Genomic DNA, 19,902 nt, shown 5'->3' with positions numbered 1-19,902 from the left:
GAGACTCTGCTTGACAATCAAGTAAGCTATCCTTTCAAATGATTTGACCTCTATCACAATAGCCCTAGCTCTGCTTATGTAGCATTCGAGGTTAGGGTTGCCAAGTTTCTCCATGAGTTTCCTTAGGTAAAAGCAATGATGTTTCCATTCTTTTGAGCTCTTTCCCATTTGCCTTCTTCATTAGGATTAGAAATCCCTCAAATAGGTCGAACTTTGATGTTTCCTTGCTTTTCTGAGTAGATTTAGGAGAGAATGTAGGGATATTTCTTAGTCAATTCACTCCTTTGACCCTTAGATCCTCATTAGGGTTCACTAACACTATCCCTGAGGTAACAAGTAGAGTTACTGGAGTCACTAACGCTCCCTTAGGCTTGCAGAGAAGCTGTATAAAGCAGGTTGTCAATGTATAGGCAGCGTTAGCTTGGAAACAAGGCTTGTGATCTTGGTCATTGCTACAACCATCATGTCTTTCCCCTTTGAGTTGATGAGGAGGTCATTTTACTGTATAACACTCTTATTGCTTGTAATAATGGAATCTTGACGCACAAATTTTGAATCTCCCCTAATAAATTGAACTTGGGTTGTCGGGTTTTCTTAACTATTTCTAGCCTTTCCAGATATGGAGGATTAATATCTTGGATATTAGTTGGGATAGAAACAACCACTTGTGTCTCTATTGCTACTCTAGGGCTTACAATATCTGTGGATTCCTCATTTTCTTAATGATTATGTCTCACTTTAGGAGACGAGGGTTCATCTTCCACTTGTTCTATGAATAATGGTGGATTTTGCGGGTGAAGTATCTTCCTAGACCTAAGTTGTACATAATTACATGCAAGAGAACTAATTCTATATGATAGGAATTTTGACATTTCGGCCTACTAAAACGTATTTTTATTTGGATTTGGTGTAACTTGGATGGGTAATTGAGGTCAAATTGCAGAACCATTCATTGGTGCATTTAGAGGAAATTGTAATTGAGGTTGTGGAGGTAAAATTAGGGGTAGTTGTGGCTAGGGTGCAAGAAATCATTGCCTATGGAGAGAGAAATTTCACCAATTAATTGGCCATCATGGATTTTGCACTAGTTGAACTAGCCTTTGAACCTAGGGTGAGGGGTATTGGAATTTTTGAGGTTTCTTCCATTGAGGAGAAAACATTTGTGTATGTGGAGAATTACACTAAGTAGACTAAGTATTGAAAACTATGGAAGAGCCTTGATTAATACCTGGTGGTAGTTTCTACCACAACTTATTTGAGCCCAAGAAGTGAGATGGTTTGGCTTCTTCACTAGCACCCTGGTATACTTCTTTTAATCCAAGTAGAGATGAACATGCTTTTGTAGATTTCTCTTTGTCACATATTCCAAATATGTCAACAACTTTCATTGACCATTCTCTAGAGGAGTGTTTCGTTCTATATATCAAGAAGAAAATGGAAGTGCCTTTTCGGCTTCCAATTATTTTTGTTTAGCTTGAAACAAATCTAACTGCGAGGTTAATGTCCCAATAATGTCAGTCTTGAATTATTTTAGCATATTCTCGATCTCTGCGCATGTTACTCCCCCACTAGCCACTTTTATGGCCTTGGTAGAAAGGTATCTAATTCTTGATTTACCCTTGGTCGTTCCTCGTGAACATCTTCTGCATAGGTCACAAATGCTTTCATAAGTTTCCTTAGTAATATCTCCATTTCCCATTAAATTCAAAATATTGAACCACTCATCCCACATTCCTTTAATCAGGAGTTTCTTGAAAAGGTCACCTCCTAGTGCATCATATGGAGATATTTCCACATTATACTAAAATCAGTTTACAAAGTCCTCCAAATTTTCTTCCTCATTTTGATATTTTGAAGAAATCATCCTTGAGCTCTCGGGTTTTGTAATATTCTTGATATTTTCCAAGGAATGCCTTCTTCATATCATCCCATGAATTTATAGTATTTCCACCTAGACCCATAAACCATCTCGAAGATTCTCCCTTCAAAGTGACCAAGAATAATTTTAGCTTTTGTAGATCATCAGTATAATCACAGCTTTGACATAACACATCGAATTCAAACAAGAAGGTGTCTAAATATTCAATGGTAATCCTGTGGAAATTAGGAAGAGATATCAAAGAAATTAGTTTCATAGGTGCATTTCCCTGAGTGTTAGCAATAGGGAAATCAATTGTAGAAGTAGTGTTGGTCATATCTTCCCAAATATGCTAGTAATCTTCTGGGATTTGAACATCATGAGGAACTTGCTAAAATGAGACAAGAGAGGTTACTTCTAGTACCGTAGGTTTAACAACACCTCCTTGATCAAGATTAAGGGTACCAAGGGATGTTCGTTGGTTTGGGATATAATAATCTAAGGTAGGATACCCCATTTAATTTTTTCCTTTAGTAAGGTGTTGAAATTCAAGTTTGACTGTAGACTCTCCTACTTCCCCCTGTCCTTCTAGAAGGTGTTCAAGTTCCGTACCTCAAAAGTTTCTTCTCGAGGTTCTTGTTTCCTTCTTAGTTTAGCTTCCACCATTTCAGCATACTGATTACTTGAGATAGCTCTGTGACTGGATCCTATAGTATAATCAGACTCCACTTCTGCATTTGAGATAATATCTTTTATATACATTCTTCTACTTAGGTCCTTTCATTTTTGACCTCTTTTACCTGTAGGATTTTTGTTTTCTTTCTTTTCTTTTCTACCCCTAGTCATGCACTCCTATACACTTTACACATGTATCCTAAATGGTCTACTGTAGGTGAGACGAGAGGCTACTGCGTGTTGTTCCCTAAAGGTAGGTGGGTGGTAGGTGCATAGGTTGATTCCCATTCTTCCTTTACTTCTTAGTCCACAGTAGATCCAAAGACGATGCAACTATCTCAAAGTAGATCATTCTTTCATGCCCTTATAACCTCCCTAGCAACGACACCAAAATGTTGGTTGTTGCAAATCTTTGTTTAGGACAACTAACAATGTGTCTCCACAATAAATATCAATCTAGGGGTTGTGTGCTATTTCAAGGTTACGTGCAAAATCTATGTAGACTTAAAGTTCGTCTCTAATGCTGGTGGTTCTAATGGTCATATAGCTAGAAAACTCACACTTGAAGATTAAATCACACTCAAACAATTGAAGAGAGGAACTCAATGCAATTCATTCCACTCTAGAAATTAGAACCAAAATTTCAATCAATCACAAACTTCAATGGAAAGGAAATAAACATTCATTCTATAGAAGAATCCTCATGAATCATAACATCTAGAACAAAGTCCTATCTTAGTAACAATACAATCTCTACAAGTAACATCAACTAATATGCCATCTAAAAGTAATGATAGAACCACTTTGTTGTTGGGTAACTTATTGTCAAACCCGAGGTTCATATCCTTGCCAAGCATACTAGACTATATGTGCTATGCCATTAACTTTCAATTATAATTTAAACTATTCTATATACAAAATAAAGAAATACATAAAATAAAATCTATTTATAAAACGATCATGGCATGTTATTTCTCTAAGAATATTAACAATAAAAAAGGAATTCAAAGCAAGACTATACTACAAAACTAAATTGGCAGTTCTAATCTAATGAAATTAGAAAGCAATTCCTTTCTATTGATCTTGAAATCAATATATTCTATTGAATTTGAAAGCAATCTATTCTATTGAATTTGAAAGAAACTTGAGTTTGAAAGCAATTGACTAATTTAGAAAGAAGTAAATCCTTCTAAAGTGAGAAACCAAGACTTGAAACCAAAGTGCAAGAATCCTTTCGAGATTACTAATACGTGCATGCCAAACTAGAAGAAATCATGTCTATTTTGAATTTGAAACTTAAGGAATGAAAGCAATAAATTTAATGTTTTAAGTTATTTTTGAGTTCTTTTCACAAGCGCTTGTCCTGCAAGAAAACAAAATACACGAGCATAGAGAAAAATGAAATCCTAATTAAGAAAAATAGAGTATTTGGAAAAAGGATAGAGTATTGAATTGATTACAAGAAATAAAAGTAAACATAAGTGAAAAGACAATTATACTAATCTCGCATGTCTTCAGGGGGGCCTCCTTAAGAGTACGATATGCTACGAGCTCAGATCACGAATTTAAAGTAGCCAATAATGAGATTCAATTCACCAGAACATGAATGATATTTACAAAAGTGCACAAAAAAGTCTTTAAAATAAAGACATATGCCAAAAATATATCAAAGTCTGAACTGTGTTTTTTCTTCCAAATGAAGTGTTTATAAAAATTATTCAAACAAAAAAAAAGGAGGATTAATTGCCTAACTTATAGAATTTGAAGTGACATCTCCTTACCACAAATTTTCTGAAGGATGGCCCATTCCAACTTCTCTTTTATTGACATTGGAAAATTGTTTGCTCACATAATCTGCAAAATAGGGCTCCAAAGAACCAAGAAAATATCCCTACAAACTTGAGGAAATCGCTTCCATGGAGCCTAACTAGAATCCTTCTAAAGAAGACCCATGTTTGTTTGTTTGTTTTTGGTTTTTTGTTTTGTTTTGTTTTTTTTTGTTTTCATTTGCTCAAAAACTACATCCAAAGTTGATTGGTAAAAAAAACCGTGTTTTTCCTTTAATCTCATGTTGGAGGTTCACACGCACGAGTTAGGTGAACTTTGACCAACACAAATCCATGTTGGAAAAATTTGAAACAAATTCCATCTTCCCAATTTCCTTCTAGAATAATGCTATTACCTTAATCATGGAGATAACTACATAATTTGATCTAGAAAATTATCATTAGTAAAACCCAAACAAAAGTCTTCTTAATTTATTAAAAATAAAGGAAATAATAACAATAAACTATGCAAACATGTATGAGGAAGTTTTGATGTATTTTTGGATAAAAATGGTAAAAATGGTATTAATAGGTAAGTGATATGATGTGAAAATGAATCGTAAGATCAAGACAATTTAGAGGCCCAACATCTTCCACACCCCTGAGTTTTTGCATGTCCGCATGCAAGCAAAACTTTACAATGTTTCATAGTCCAACCGGTTACTAGTATTCCTTTATTCTATCATTTCAACTGAATCCTTGACCAAAGTTCGAAGAGAAAGGTGTAGATCATCTATCTTGGTGAGATTTTATTTTCTCTCTTGGTTGGTGAACTAGTGAATTTGTTCTCCAAAATTACACATTTAGTAGCACAACTGTTGGGTGCATTTTTTAAGCATATCTTAGATGCCCTCAAGAGAGAAAATAAAATCTCACCTCCCTGGTTATAAGAGAAATCCTTTCTCAACATATTATTTTTCCATCTTTCATTAAATATCGAATGAAGTGATGTCTTTTTGAGATAACTAACCAAGGTAATTGTGGAAAATGTTTTTTGGTTATTTTTCTTTCAGGTTTTGCCTACAACTAAGGACTAAGGATGAGTAGTTGCTGCTGTTACTTGTTGTTACAGTATGAAGTTTTGCTATTACACCTCGAGTTGTTGTTACATCTCGAGTTGCTGTTACACCTAGAGTTGCTATTACACCACAACTGCCAAAGACTGTGGTTGCTATCTTCAAAGACAATTGTCAAGAATTATGAATTATATACAAATGGTCAAAGGATCTCAGGGGTTATGTTTGTGGAGATGGTGTAACTTGAATTGGTCTTTTATTGTAAAATTGTTTGTAACACTTTCTATTTCTCTCTTAATATTGATTAGCATGAGAATCATGAGATTCTCATCACTGATCTGTTCCCTAATTATTGGGGCTTGTAAACTTTATAAAAAGGTTTGATTCCATGAAAAGGGAATGACAACACAGGAACAATATCATAATTTTGATCTTGTAATTTATAGTCATTTTTAATACAGAACACTTCTGGTGATGTTCATACAAATTTTGTGTTGAGTTTTTAACTAGTTCCCATTTCATCCCGGTACCCTGGTAGGGAGGAAGGGCTGTCCTCTTTAGCAGGGATTGTAGTAGTAGTAGATTAGCTATTTGGTTTATCTTTATTTTAAGTGTGAATTCCTTAATGCTGTTATATGAATTGTAGTAATGATGCACTTTTTTTTTCAGATTCATTATATGTTGCTACACATGATTGGTTAGAATTATAATATTTAATAAGCGGATACAATTTTACTAATGATGTGTGACGCACCTATTTTTCAGAAAAATATGAATTGTGATGAGTGAATTTCATTCTTGTAGAATTTGTTTTTAATTTCTGCAATTGTGTTCAACGACATTTTCTTTCATTTCTTTCCCTGGATGTTATGTATTGGCACAGACAGTGAAGACATATTTGAAATAAACAAACCTACCTTGGTTGAAAATTAAATGCTTGCGGTTCAGTCAAATTGAACAATGATTAAACCAACACAACATTTTGGCACTGTTATTGGGGAAGGTAGTTGGCGATACAATTAGCGAGTGTGTTTTCTTAGTATAGTGTTTCTATGGCACAGGTGTTGGGCGGTAAGATGAGAGGTAAGAACTTGCACATAGCTCTAACTTACTTGAGTAAACTCACCACTGTGATCATTAGAGCACTTAGGGTGTGCTAACTTTTGATTTTCTCCTTTTTTTAGAAGTGTCCTTAGTCTTACAGATGTTGGGTAGTAAGACGAGAGGTAAGAACTTTCACATCGCTATAACATATTGGAGCGGGCTCATGACTGTAACGAATGAGGCACTTGGAGTGTGCAATAATTACACATAGGGTCCATATCTAGAGTGTATGATAGAAGAGACATGAAACAAAATAACTCTAATAAACCTACAGGAAAAACATGTCATAAAAGGAACAAGAAAAGCACAAATTTAGGGAGGAAAACATTCATTCAGGAATTAATTTCAAAAGTAGAGAGAGAACAGTCAAATTCACAAAAGGATACAAGAAAAATAGGACCATATAAATCTATTACTCCCATATTAAGGTCAGAAGCATCTGGTTCCTCTGTCTTAGGACCTCATCACCCTCAAACTAGTATACATACTCTCGAGACTGTAGATTCAATTCGAGAAAAAAACGAAGAAACTAGTGGCCAAGACTTTGGGTTTGAAGGCAAAGGGGAGACCAATGAGGAGGACTTAGAGCCAGAATTGGAAAAACATTCTTTTACTTATCAATACCGAGATTCAGGCAGTGACATAAAATAGCCATCCCTAGAGAAACCTATACAATCATCATCTTTGGGAGAGGACTCATCAAAACAAGAAACAAGGGAATTTATAATAGAAGACAATAAAAACAATAAAAATGACAATACAAGGACAGATTCCACTGTTACCACCTTTGAATTCCCAATAGGTTATATAAGGGGCGAAGCTCCCATTAAAAGCATTCCCTTATCAACTCTTCCATCTTTTCAAGGAATTACTGTAGAAGATTCTGATACATTCTTGTTTGAATTTGATGTCCTGTGCAGGAGCTATGATTATACTTCGAATGCTCAAACGCTGAAATTGTTCTCTGCTACTCTAAAGGTAGCAATAGTAAGATGGTTCATGCGACTAGGCACTGCTACTATTCGGACATGGGGAGAGATGAAAACTACCTTTCTGTCAAAATATCACGATTATTGTCAGACCAAGGACTTGAGGTAAGAAATATTTAGGATGACACAAAAAGAAGAAGAAATATTGGAGGATTATGTGGAGCGATTCCACTATAATCTACATATATCTGAACATAGTGATTTGGATCTGGATATCCTAAAAACTATATTCATATGGGGAATGAGAGATGACTACTTGGATACATTTAATGTACTGGGGAAGGGAGATATATATCAAGAATCATTTGAGGAGATAATAAAACTCTGCTTAAGATGCCTGAGAGGATCAGCACGAGGAAGAGGCGTGACATAGGACACCTCCGTTCAAATACAAAAATCTGCAAACGGAGGTGTGCCCAAAGCCGAGATCGGGAACCTGTTCGAGAATATTAACACTGACCTCCTCAGTGCTTTATCTGCCTAACTGACAAATGCACAAGTAAAAAAGGCACAAGATGAAGTCATGAAATATTTGGCTATATTTTGCCTAGAATCTAAGGATAAACATTGCTTGAGGGACTGTAAAGTCAAAAACATCATCTTGTGCAACATTTGTGATTTGGAGCATTCTACAGGCTATTGTCTAGAGCTTCCCAGACTAAAAGAAATGCTTAAGGAATCAAGTGAGGAAGTCCATTCCTCCTACTTCATTGGGTCTAGGAAGCCCTGGTAGCCATGACCACCAGGTATGTCTCAATATTTTTCTTTTAATCCATGGAATAATGTATATAATGCACATCAATTTCCATGGAAATATTCCTCTCCTCCTCCAACTCAATTTTCCTCACCATGGAACCAATGGTCTCCCTCTCCACCTTTTCAATACCCTCCATCTCAACCATATTCTTGGCCCCAAAATTGGAGAGGAAATTCTTTAGGTCCAACCCTTCTATGTTACCAATGCAACAATAATTGCAGCTGCCACCTCTCTCAACACCTGCTGCTACACCTCCCATACGACCCCAATTACATGTACAACCTAATCCTAACCCAAATAATAAGGCAGCCTAGCCTTTAGAATCTCCCTCTTCCTTCCAAACTTACTACATCACTCCCGTTGAATGTAATGAAATCCATCTACGATAAGGAAAAGTAGTAAAAACCTCTTTTGTCATCACTGAGGAAGCATGTGAATCTCCTAAGGGCAGTCCTACGGACTCTCACAGGACTACTACAACAGGTCAAGGTGATGTTGTTACATCTATAACTGCTAACCTGAATAATGATAGTACATTTATACCAACTGACCCAACTATTAAAATAACTAAGGACCCTCCATATCTGCAAAGATTATCAGAAACTAGGATGACTTCATAGCTTGAATTTTATTTTCTCAGAGAGTTGAAAAATATACAGGTCAGAATTCTCCTATTGCAAGCTATCAAGGAGGTTCCCATCTATGTGAAAATAGTAAGGGATATGTGTGTTAAAAAACCTGGAAGAAAGCCTCAAGACCCTATCACTATCCATGTGATGGGGAAATGATCAGAATTAATGACTGGTTAGTCTTTGTTGACTAAATATAATGATCCAGGGAATCCTACAGTTACCATTTACATTGATGAGACACCCATCACAAATACACTAATTGAATTAGGGGCAACACTTAACGCAATGACTAGAGAAGTCTTTATGATCCTAGGTTTGCACAGGCTGAGACAAACACCTACTGTAATTGAGTTAATGGACAATTCCCATGTTAAGCTAGAAGGGGTATTATAAGACGTAGTTATTAGATTTTATTATTGGAGATATCTAGTATATTCCCTTATCTTTCAACCCAAATAAAATTTAGGGTGGCATCCCTTGATCCTGGGAAGACCTTGTTTGGCCACTATGAATTCATTTATAGGTTGTAGGTCAGGTTGTATGACAATTTTAGATGGTAAGGATATGAAAAACCTCAACCTTTATACCCCTACAAAGCTAAGTAGGGAGTTGGGGAACCCCTTGTGGGATGAGTTTGAACCTAAATCAGTTAACTCCTAGCCACTTCTTACACACGGTAAAGCCTAGTACATTAAGGATGAGATAGAAGATGATATTATAAATGGTTTTATCGGTAATCCTCTTTCAGTTACTTCTATTGAGAACTCGGGAGAGGAAGAGACTATGGAGGATTTGAGCTTTGAACATATGAAGACCACTCCGAACATCAAGAGAAGCCTGGTTGAAATAGAACTCGACTCCCGAACAAAACAAAATTCTATTACAATTGTTATAGAAGTATAAAAAGGCATTTGCATGGGAGTACACAGATATGAAAGGAATTAATTCTAGCATGTGCAACCACCATATCTATTTAAAAGAGGGTTTCAATCTAGTTAGATAGCCACAACGATGTATGAACCCAACACTTAAGGAGGTAGTCAAAGAAGAATTGCAAAAACTCCTAAATTCTAACTTCATTTATCCAATTTCTGATAGTCAGTGGGTATCCCCACTTGTCATTGTCCCTAAAAAGAATGGAAAGTGGAGAGTCTGTGAAGACTATAGACAACTTAACAAGGCCACCCAGAAGGACCATTTCCCTTTTCCATTCATAGATCAGGTCCTTGACACCTTGTCTAGAAATAAATTATTTTAATTTATAGACAGGTTTAGTGGTTGCAATCAGATATAGATTGCCCTAGAAGATTAGGATAAAACCACCTTTACTTGCCCTTGAGGAACCTCTCCATATATAGTTCTTCCTTTTGGACTCTATAATGCAGCAACAAATTTCCAATGGGCAATATTGGGAATATTCTCAGATTTGTTAAATGACTATTTAGAAATATTCATGGACATTGAACTTACACCTTATGGTGATGCCTTTGAAACAACATTAGTTAATATTGAAAAAGTACTAGAATGATGTGTACAAACTAATATTGCTTTATGTACAAACAAATATCACATGATGATGAACGAAGGAATTGTGCTGGGAAATTTTATCTCTACTGATGGAATTAAAGTAGACCTTGCTAAGTGTTATCCATGATAACTCACTAAAATAAATTTTAGTTTTGTTAGTCAAGATTTTCCACCAATTTTTTTGAAATAGGTTGCTGTTCTTTATATTTGGAGATTAAGGAGGAAGAACATGTCCATTCTATTTGTTTTGGAGAAATTCCCATTTTCCCATCCCATTTCACCCATTCCTACTCTAACTGCATTCACCCATTCCAACTCTAGCCACATTTCCACATTCCCCTTTGAAATACTTCATAACATTAATAGGCATTCCGTAGTCCTTTTAAAGGCTGGGACCTGTAGTCTATATCGCAATCGACCCATTCCCTTTTGCGAAACCATATTCGCCCATGTTCCTCCTTTGCTTGCGATTGTGATATCGCAAATCACAAGTCTTTCTCGCTGATTATGATATCACATAAAAGCTTTCCATCCGCCGATATCACTCCTCTGATGATATCAATCCTCCACCAATAAGTCCCCAGTTCCACCCATGGTTAAATACTGCACATCTCCCCACTCCTGATCACCATCAACTTTCCATTTGATGGTCGATAAGCCTTTTTGGACCCCCCGGCTATGTTTCTCTTTAACGGTGGGGGGAGGGGGTGGGTTTGAAAAGTAGTTTCCCTGTCACTACGTGTCCTTCCCTTGTGATTTTGAACCCCCCCTCTAATACCATAAACTGCTTGGCCCCCCCCGAAAGTGGTTTTTCCCACTCCCGCTATAACCCACAATTCCACTTCACGTCACTCTCTTCTTACACTTCACATCACCCTCCACTTCTGCCTCACCACCACTTCCTTACTACCACGTAGCTCCTTCTACTTATCACTTCCCACCAATGATCCCAACCCCACCTTATGTCATCTCCCGACCTCCATCCGCAATGTGCCAACTCAACCATGGACATCCACTCCCGTCCCGATAGTATATTCGTTCCTTCCAATCCCCAGCTCCCATGTGGCCCATCCTGCATGAACAGTTATGGGACAACTGGCCCTCCTGCTTTCCTTCATAAACGCAGACCACATGAGATTACCAGGTTAAATTAGTCTCCTAGATCAATGACCCAGATCAACACGTCCATTCCACTTCTACTCTATGAGACAACGAGTGTATTTCTCAACGTTTTTCAACAACATGGTTACTAAATGGAGCACAGAGAAAAGAGGCAGCAAGATACAGAAGGCAGCGAAAAAAAAAGGACAGAGACACGGTGGAACAATAATGGAACTTTCAATACATTTCAACAACAAACAACACAACAAGGATTCAAAGAGGCATATGTATGAATTTCCACAAATATAGTGTCGAGCTTTAAATTATTGTAACAGTCCATATGATTCCCTTTTGTAATAGAACTTTGTTGTAACAGAAAATTCCAAAGAAGGCTCAAAGTTTAATTAATCAAATAGGGTTAGATCTCATAGTTGTCGATTGAATCTAGCCCAGGTGGCAGATTATGTAATGGGATCTCTTCCCTATAAATATGTAGATTTTCAACTCTGCAAAAGGGGGGATTGATGATGTGAGAATCACTGTTGTATTTTTTTCAATTAATAGGAAATATAGTTTGCAGCAATTCTGTTTTAACGTGAGGTTCATTTCGGTTTTAGTCCCATCTTGTTTTTTTCCTTTGTTATTACTAGTTTTCAGAGTTTGTTGATTACTTGGAAATATGTCAAACAACTCCATCTTCCTTCAATTTGTTGTGTTTAATGTAAATGTCCTTATTCACCTTAGTAAACCAAATATGCCTCAGCTTCCATAAAACAATGTTGTTTATTGTTGTTTTTCTTTGACTGACTCCATGCCTAATGGTGGCTACTGTCACACTCTTTCACCTGAAAAATCAAATAGAAAACTAGAGTTAGCCATATACATTCTTGAAAAATATTGAGAGAGCCCTCTTAGATTGGAAGGCTAACTTCCAATTAAAAGCTAGTTTGAAATAGTTACTCTGGGTTGACAGGTTGACGCAGCCCAACCTGCTCCAGCTCGGTTGATAACATTTTGGTGTGTTTGCTGAGAGCCGAAAAGCTCCCTTTTCCAGGATTTTCTTCGAGTCTCTTCTTTCTGATTCCTGAGGGTAATAGGAAATTAGAAGTTCTGAAGGTTGTGATCTTACCCTGGTGATTCCACTCTTAAATAATACTGAAGATTGAAGTTTCATGGTGACTCCACTTCTTGTAGATCAGTAGCTTGAAGATTTTCAAGATAAGTTCTACCGCAAGTCTATTCCAATCATTAGTGAAGGTGAAGTCTCTTCCATTTATCAGCTCAAGCGATAGATTCAGTTTTATTTTTTAGTTGCCCATATATGATCCACTACTGATTTTGTTCAAGCATAGTCAAGAAGCCCAGGTGTTGGATCAACTCTTTGTCTAGTTATACTGGAGATTTTATATTGCTTGAATTAAGAAGGTGGATTTTCAGATGTTAGAATAGGACATAAATAAGCTTGCTGGCCAAGCATTTCCTTCAGGTTTAGATTACATGTTTCAGTTTTCTTTTCAGTTTGGTGAAGTGGGTTTGATGTAGTCTTTAGATTGGGATTAGTCCAATGGTTAGGAAACTGGTCTGCTGGTTCTTTGATGCACCACAGGGGTGTAACATCCCCACTGGAGCCAATGTTATCCATGATAAATCACTAAAATAAATTTTAGTTTTATTAGTCAAGGTTTTTGACCACTGATATTTTCATCTATCTGCTGTTTTTATGAAAGAGGTTGTTATGCTTTATATTTGGAGATTAAGGAGGAAGAACAGGTCCATTCTATTTGTTTTGGAGAAATTCCCATATTCCCATATTCTCATCCCATTTCACCCATTCCTACTCTAGTCGTGTTTCCCATTCCTACTCTAACCGCATTCACCCATTCCAACTCTAGCCACATTTCCACATTCCCCTTTGAAATACTTCATAACATTAATAAGCATGCCATAGTCCTTTTAAAGGCTGGGACCTACAGTCTATATCATAATCAACCCTTTCCCTTTTGCGAAACCATATCCACCCGCGTTACTCATCTGCTTGTGGTTGCAATATCGCAAATCTTAAGTCTTTCCCACTGATTGCGATACCGCATAAACCCTTTTGATCCAACGATATCGCTCCTCCACCGATATCACTCCTGCATTGATAAGTCCCTAGGTCCACCCATGGTTAAACACTACACATTTCCCCACTCCTAATCACCATAATCTTTCCATTCGACGGTCGATAAGCCTTTTTGGACCCCCCTGCTATGTTTCTCTTTAACGGTGTGGGGGGGGGGGGGGGGTTCTGAAAATATGTTTTCCCACTGCTACGTGTCCTTCCATTTTGATTTGTGCCCATCCCCTCACCCCCCCCCCCCCCCCCGCCCCAATACCATAAACTGCTTCACCCCCCCTCCGAAAGTGGTTTTTCCAGCTCCTGCTATAACCCACAATTCTGCTTCATGTCACCCTCCACTTACGCTTCATGCTACTCTCCACTTCCGCTTCACCGCCACTTCCTTACTACCACATAGCTTCATCTACCTTTCACTTCCCACCAACAATCCTAACCTCACCTTATGTCAGCTCTCGACCTCCATCCGCAACGCACCAACTTAGGGATGGACATCCACTTCTGTCCCGATAGTATATTCATTCACTCCAATCCCCAACTTCCATGTGGCCCATCCTGCATGAACAATTCTGAGAGAACTAAACCTCTTGCTTTCCTTCGTAAACATAGACCACATGAGATTCCTAGGTTAAATCAACTACCCAGATAATTGGCTTAGATCAACACATCCATTCCACTTCTGCTCCATGAGACATCAAGACTATTTCTTAGCGTTTATTCAACAACATGGTTATTAAATGGAACACAAAGAAAAGAGGTAGCAAGATACAAAAGGAAACAAAAGAAACAGGGTGGAGACACAATGGAAGAGTAATGGAACTTTCAACATGTTTCAACAACAAACAACACAACAAGGATTCAAAGGGCCAGATGTATGAATTTCCACAAATACAGTGTCGAGCTTTAAATTATCATAACAATCCATACGATTCCCTTTTGTATTTGAAATTTGTTGTAACATAAAATCCCTAAGAAGGCTCAAAGTTTTATTAATCATATAGGATTAGATCTCATATTTGTCAATTGAATCTATCCCAGGTGGAAGATTATGTAATGGGATCTCTTCTCTATAAATATGTAGATTTTCAACTTTGCAAGGGGGGGGGGGGATTGATGATGTGAGAACCACTATTGTATTTTTTTCAATTAATAGAAAATATAGTTTGAAACAATTATATTTTAACCTGAGATTCATTCCAGTTTCAGTCCCATACTGTCATTTTCCTTTGTTATTATTAGTTTTCACAGTTTTTTGATTACATGGAAATCTGTCAAACAACTCCATCTTCCTTCAATTTGTTGTGATTAATGTAAATGTCCTTATTCACCTTAGTAAACCAAAGATGCCTCATTTTCCATAAAGCAGTGTTGTTTATTGTTGTTTTTCTTTGACTAAATCCATGCCCAATGGTGTCTTCCCTCACACTCTTTCACTTGAAAAATCAAATAGAAAACCACAGTTAGCCATCTTCAGTCTTAAAAAATATTGAGAGAACCCTCTCAAATTGGAAGGAATAACTTCCAATTAAAATATGGTTTCAAATAGTTACACCGGCTTGAAAGGTTGACACAACCCAACCTTCTCTAGCTCAGTTGATAACACTAAGATAGAGGTAATATTGAAAATTCCAGTTCCCAAAATGCACAAAGAGAGTTACACAAAAAAATTTCACCATCCTCGTACTCCTCGTTCCTTGATCCTGGAGGACCTCTACAGTGAACCCTACATGCTTACCCTTCATGAAGAAACTCCCATTGTATCCTTCTTCATGAGCATAACAATTCCCTTTTGCACCATTTCCCCAAAATATTCTGTTTTCCTAGTTTATAAGACACACACTAATGGCCATTGTCCTCTTCGCACCGATATGTAGGGATTAACACTATCCCTAGCACCGACCAGAGAGACTGATATTTGTTCCAATCACGGTAGTCCTCTTATGGAAAGTTTTTTAAATAAAGATCTGAAGCTTCCAACTCTAGAAGCTTCGTAATGGAAGTCTGGTTAATGGTTTGGCCGAATGGGGTCGAGGATGTCAGTTTGGGGTCCTTTCCCCTATAATGATGGAACTACCTCAAGAGATAAGGCCTTCTCCCATGAGAAGAGGATCCATCTCCCATCCATTCATCCTATATAAACCTCCCTTTTTCCCAAGCACAAACTAGTGTTAATGTTGGTGTGCTAGTGCTAATTAAGTTTGGAGTAAACAACAAGCTATTCATAGTTGTAGCTCTCTAGTTGTGTGAGGGAGAAGTGTGAATTTGGTTTAGTGTGAAGCCTAAAGGGAAGATCCTTAAAGCTACTATTGTTGAGGCCATCATAGAATGCTAGAAGAAGTGTGTGGGAACTTGGTTTTTTCAGAGGAGAACAACAATGTCAAGACAATGGTTGTAATCTCTTCTTGATTCAATATATATGCAACTATCGATTGATTTCCTACATGATGTGTCATCTTACATGTTCATGGCTTAATGTTTCTTGACTTGTTAAGTAGGTTGAATTACAATTTGTTTATTATCACGGTTGTTGTTTGTTGTTGTTTACTTGTTTTAGGTGTTTGAAGAAGGAAGCGAGTGATAGTTGGAATGAGCAAGAAAGGACATCATCAAACATGATAAGTGTACTAAGAGGTAGGCCATCTTAATTGGTTCTAACCTAAGGAAATCTTCCATATAATGTATTAGTTGTGGCTAGACCCATTATCGGGCTAGAGGAATTGTTTGTGTTCGCATTCATAATTTTACTTCACCATAAATTGGCGACCATACTGGGGAGCCAATCTTTCTATTTGTCTTGTTTGAGATTTCATGATTGCGTGTGAACTTTTCTAGTTCCATTTTTTCCCTTTGGTTCTGTTTCTTTTCTATTGCTTATTGGTCTGAGTTTGAAATTCATAGTAGTAGATCTGGTCCCTATTTTAATTTTTTTTTTATTTTTTTTCTTGGCTCCCTTGCTCAGTGCATTTAATCTGCTGAAAGTCGCACCGATCAGTGTGATATGCTGAGAAAAGTCACATTGACCTACCTTTGGCACTTGTTGTCAGTTAGGCAGTCGCGCCGATGCCTGTAAGTGAAGATTAGGGTTTGTCCCCAATCTTTTCCAGTGTGTTTTGCTCTCATGATTTCGACCCCGTAAGCCTTTTAGATTGTTTTCTCCCTGACTAGAAACTTGCTTTTCATTTGGTTTTGTTTTCTTGTTGGTTTGGCATCTTCCTACTTGATTTCTTGGGTCATTGGATGGTTAGTGACACTAGGGCATCTGGATTGTCATACATTCAGCTGATTGTGAACTTAGTGAGTCAAGTTGTTGGTGTACTTGCTCCTTCCATTTTGTTTGCGGTCTTTTTATGACTTTGACCTACATTACACAAGTTTGAGAAGTTTTTGTTTGCTTGTTTAAACATTTTCTTTTCTAGCATGGATTACATTTCTTGTCTTGTTTTTGGTAAATTCGGTGCTTTATTAGTTTGAACAAGTTTCTCTTTTCATGTTTTCATTTTCTTGAAGAGATAATTGTCTCGAAAAATTTTCATTGAAGTGTTGCATGCGAAAGTTCATTTCGTCATTTCATGAAAAAGTATGAAATTCTAGTTTGTTGCATTATTATTCTACGATAGTCAGCATCATTAAAGACTAGGATTGCATTAGCATTTGAAAAAGAAAAGAACTCTTTTGCTTTTGAAAGGACTGTTAGAAATGTACTTGTCAGGAAATTAGGAATTGGAATGCATTTTTCATTAGTTTATTTTTTCTAAAAGTGAAGTAGTGAAAGATCATTTTGCTTTCAGTTTCTTGGTTGTTTGCATTTGATTGTGTATTTTCTACCCTCTCTAGTGTAGGAAATTCATCGAATTGAAAGGGTCTTGTCTCATTTAGTTTCATTTAAGGTTTTTCGAGTCACATTGCTAAGGCCTGAAAACTAAGACATAACTCAAGATAAACTTTAAAATGAACTCAATTAACCTAAGGAACATTTGAAATATAACGATCATATCTAGAAGGTATAGGCTAGAGACGTGTTCCGATGTCTTTAAACCTAGCAGATGTCGTTAGCTTTAGCATTAGACAACCCTAGTACGGATTTGTGCTCCCTGTATCATCAAGTATATAACAGGAGACCCCTCTAGGTTGCAATCCTTTATCCTTAGGAAGCCGAGTCGGCCACCTTGCAAACATGATACACCAAACACAACATTCAGGGAGATTTCCTGCTCGTAATTCTTAGTTTGCTGGGAGGTATTATGCAGTTCACGGTTTCCTGGTAGTGTTATTTTACCTATATCATCTAGAGTAGTCATCTGATCTTTTTGACTCATTAAACTTAAAATATCATCTGATCACTTGTCCTTTCGAGATCGTTTCCAATCTAAAGTGATAGAGTCATCTTTATTTCTTTCTTGACTCTTAAAAAATGAAAGAGCACTAGTCTACTTATGCATCATAATGATTGATTGGCCACGATCTGATAATGTCCTGTTAGTCTTTTCTAGACCAAATCGTGAGTTTCCCTTAAAGAACATTTTAAAGCCTTGAATTTTATCTCTCTTTTTCCTGTTAACTAAGACAAGGTCATCGTGGCTGAACCATCTGGTTCACCTAGTTCCTCTTCCTCTCCTCCATTTGAAAGATTGCATGAGGATCTGTTTCCTAAGTTACCAGAGTCACTCGAGGACCAAGGTGTTGAACTCAGAATTATTTTGATCATTCAACCTTTGTCATCTCATCCTCTGCCTACTTTAGATAATGGGTCATCTATTGATCTTGGCCCAGAATCTCCGGACAATCCCATTCAAACTCCTAAGAGTTTTCCGACCACTGACGGTCAGCCTGGATTGGTTATCTATCCCTCGAATTCTTTGTTTGACCTGTTGTGATATCATCACAGCGTCCCTACAGTCTGCATGATCAGCCAGGTGTTCCTTTGGAATTATCCGCTCATACTTATTTGGTCATTTGTTATCATTTGTTCTTAGATATGGAACCTGGAGGTGATGCTCCAGTCACCTCTATGGAGGAGTCAGAAGTTTCTACTCCTCACATGATCGAGGAGGAAGAACATCCTTTTCCTCTTGAAGGTTTCCCCTATACAGGGAGCATTCCCACCAGTGTGCTACCTAATTATGTGTCTTTGGCACAGTTGGTTTTAGGTACACCTAGTTCCTCATCACTTTACCATAACCCTATTTGGGCATTAGGAGCCATGCCTACTTCAGGTCTGTTCGTTGCGAACTTGACCTCCCAACAAGATGTTACCTCAGTCTCGGTGCAACCCACCATTTTGAACCCTTTTGTATCATCAGTCCCAGTCACTCGTCTGGTTCAACCGGCGGTCTCGAGGAATGTATCAATCAGTTCCTCCATCCCTTTGGTCAATGGCTAAGCTGTGCCACTACCTAGAGGGAAACCTAAATGTTTCTCTAGTGTTAGGCGCCACCAACGTGAGTGGCTCACAAGCTCACATTCTTGGTATGAACCAACCTTCTTCTGGTGTTATTGACAACCCTGTTGATCCTATTGGATCAAGCAATGCCCAGTACCAATAGGTTCAAAATCCCGTTGGTCCATCTGGATTGAGAAATGTCCAATATCAACAACCCTATGAGGCTTAGGTCCAATACCAAACCTTATGTTCCATATAGTTCTCAAAGAATGGTTAATCAACCTTACACCTTTGGTCTAGGTAGTACATCCAGCCTTGCTCATCCACTTTCTAGGGTGGCTATGGCCAGATTCAGTTTGGAAATTTTCCAGGCACTGTTCAAGTACCCTTGCAATAGCAAGGAAAACCTCTACAACAACAAGGGAAACCTTTGTTACCGCAAGGGCAACCTTTGTTGTAGCAAGGGCTATCCGCGCAACAACAAGGGAAAATGATCCCATAGCAAGGTCAACTGCAACAACCACAAGGGAAACCCTTGCAATAGTTGTAGCAAACCATGCAGCAAAAGATGCACTATGCTCCATAAACCTCCCAACCCATGTCCTTGTAGGGCCAACCTCTTCAGCCCCAAGGACACATTTTGCAGCCGCAATGCCAACCCTTACAGCAACAAAACCAACCCGAGTAGCAGCAGCCCTTGTATACATATCAACAGGGTCAACCCTTGCAAGGGCAAGACTAGGGTCAAGTCCTACAGCAACAGGCCCAAAATCCTAATGTCCTAGGTCAACAGGTCTAGAATCTTTCTGGCTAAGGGCAACAGGTACAAAACCCTAATGTCTTGGGTCAACAGGCACATAATCCTTTTGGTCAAGGGTAGCAGGTACAAAATCCCTATGTCCAAGGGAAATAAGCATATAA

The sequence above is a fragment of the Pinus tabuliformis genome, chromosome 5_2 (genome assembly GCF_031772625.1).
Source record: "Pinus tabuliformis cultivar Carrire ecotype Pingquan chromosome 5_2, CPIR1, whole genome shotgun sequence".
Classification (NCBI taxonomy): domain Eukaryota; kingdom Viridiplantae; phylum Streptophyta; class Pinopsida; order Pinales; family Pinaceae; genus Pinus; species Pinus tabuliformis.
Note: the sequence above shows the minus strand (reverse complement) of the source record.